Source organism: Durio zibethinus, chromosome 21, assembly GCF_047325235.1.
Source record: "Durio zibethinus cultivar Kanyao isolate XHJ-2024 chromosome 21, ASM4732523v1, whole genome shotgun sequence".
Lineage (NCBI taxonomy): Eukaryota > Viridiplantae > Streptophyta > Magnoliopsida > Malvales > Malvaceae > Durio > Durio zibethinus.
The window spans coordinates 16,449,412-16,451,990 of NC_143182.1; the positions used below are offsets into that span (position 1 = coordinate 16,449,412).

General features: G+C 29.4%; 1 non-coding gene across 1 annotated transcript; it reads right to left on the bottom strand.

The window, feature by feature from the left end:
- Positions 1 to 2,121: 2,121 nt before the first annotated feature.
- On the bottom strand, positions 2,122 to 2,228 carry LOC149512949 (small nucleolar RNA R71). Its single transcript, XR_016331773.1, has one exon. It is a non-coding gene; the product is annotated as a small nucleolar RNA R71 (small nucleolar RNA).
- Between the last annotated feature and the right edge of the window lie 351 nt (positions 2,229 to 2,579).

A 2,579-nucleotide genomic window follows, 5' to 3' on the forward strand; every position in this document is an offset into this window, starting at 1 on the left:
ACCAAGAAATCAATATAACCAATTCATAGCCATATTTAAAGATTTTATTTTAAGCAAATATTCATGCATTAAAAATCATTAATCTCATTTAAGAAATCAAGAATTAGACGTAATATCATTTAAGGTGTATTAATTAATCAAAACTTTTAAGAATGTTCAAACAAATTCTAGTAAGTAGCTTGATGATGAATTTGTTCAAAGTGTTAACATATTTTAGTACTAAATGATAGCTCTAAAATTTTAAAATTTGTTTGAATTTGATACATTTAATAGTTGTTTTCTTGATCCTTAGGTTTTTTTACTTGGAGTAGGATTTCTATTCATTTTCATGCAAAATCCATACAAGATTAACACAAGATCCACTATTGTAATATTTAGCCATGCATGTTAAAAGAAGTAACTGAATTCTACTTGAAGTTGGATTTCCAAATTCAACTTGAAGTAGGAATCCTAATGACCCTTTGACTCCTACATCAAGGAATGACTTTATAATATTTGGCCAAGAGAGATTCAATGCAACCATGACTTTTTGATCAATCATTCAAAGAGTTATATTTCAACAATGACTTCTGTAAGATTAATCTTAAAAGTTTGGATGAGAAGCAACAACAAGGTCTTGGAATTCAAAATAGCTGAAAGCTTTTCAAGATTATAAGATGAAGATGAATGCCATTCAAGATGAACATCTAAGATTGATTCCAAAGAAGCATGATTGGTCAAGACTCTTTAAAGACCAAGAATCCCATGTTCAGCCAACATTAAAAGATCAAGATAACTTTTATCCTTTGGATTTTAGATAGAATTGAGCTTGTAATCCTTATCTTACCCCATGGCCGAAACTCTTATTTATAAATAAGGAGACATTCTCTTGTTTCCAACATCCCACTTCACACGATTCTTTTTTTCTCTTTTCTTTTAGTTTTTAAGTTTCTTTTTAAGTTTTTTTTGTATTAGGCTAAGGTGACAGATTAGCCATTACAAGAGCTTTTGTTTTCTTAAATTCTTTATATTCAATACAAGTACTATTTCAAAGCTTTTTTTTATTTTTAGTTTCAAGTTCTTTTATTGCTTTACAAGTGTTTGACCATAATTCTTTTTCAATATTAGCTCTTGATTATAATGCACTTTTGTTTTATTTTTTTCTTTCATGCTTTTATAAGTTTTGGCAATACTCTTTTTCGTTCAAAACAAGTCTCGAGTTTTATGTAATCTTTTATTCTTTAGATCTAGTAAGAATTGGCCAAATCAAAATACTTTGTAAGTGACAGTTGGATAAATAGAGCTAGGCCAATACAATTTTTTTTTCTTTGTTTTCTTTAATTGCAAAACAAATCAAGTTTTCATTAGTTTATATATAATGAGATAGTTTATCATATTTGGAACTTGAATCCACTTAAGAATTCAATTCTATAATCCTTATGGAATGATAATCTACTTTAATCACTTTATAACTTGATTACAATTTGTGCAGTTGCAAGCATTATTGAAAGTAACAATCAAGTTTTTTGCACAATTGTTAGGGATTATAGTGGTGTTTGATTCAATATCAATAAGGATTTTTTGCCCTTTTGTAATTTAAACATTTAATTTTGCTTATTTCAAACTATTTTGATCTTTTCTTGTTTATATATGTAGATTTAGAAGTGTTGACTTAGCTCAACTCAAAAACAAATCGAAATAACTCTAAAGTGTTTAAAGAAAGAGCAAACAACACCATCTACACCAATACCATTGGCGAATGTAAATAATGAAGGTCATAGAATGTTAAGGGATTATGCTATCACTAATCTAGATGGTTTTCAACCATCCATAAAAAGACTAGTCATGCAAGCAAACAACTTCAAAATTAAAGCCTTTTATTATTGAAATGCTCCAAACTTTTATATAGTTTGATAGTCTACCAAGCGATGATCCAAATCTCCATTTGTCTAATTATCTTGAATTGTGTGATACTTTTAAGTATAATGGTGTTTTCAATGATGCAATTGGATTAAAAATTTTTTTGCTCTCAAGGACAAGGCAAATAGTTAGTTAATTTCTTTACCATTTGGATCAATCACAACTTGAGATGATTTGGTTCAAAATTTCTTTACTAAGTTTTTTTCAACTACTAAAACGGCCAAGCTAAGGAATGAAATAACAACGTTTATGCAACTCGATAGTGAAAATCTCTGTGATGGTTGGGAGAGATTCAAGAAGTTGTTGAGAAAGTGTTCACATCATGGTCTTCTTTAATGGTTGTAAATATAAATCTTCTATAATAGGTTGACACTATCCATGATAACTACATTAGATCTAGCTGTTAGAGGAGCCATTATGAGCATAATTGTTGAGGAAGCACATGAGTTGATTGAGGAGATGGCAACCAACAACTATCAATGGAGAATGGAATGTAAGGTACATAGAAAAATTACTGGTGTGTATGAATTTGATGCTTTTACTTCCATTAATTCACAACTAGCAAATTTGATTAAGAAAATTGAACCCTTAGGAACCCTATCCCAAACCGCCCCTGTCAATGCCATAGAAAACCCATTTATGTCTAAGCCTACTTACAACCCTTATACTAATACCTATAA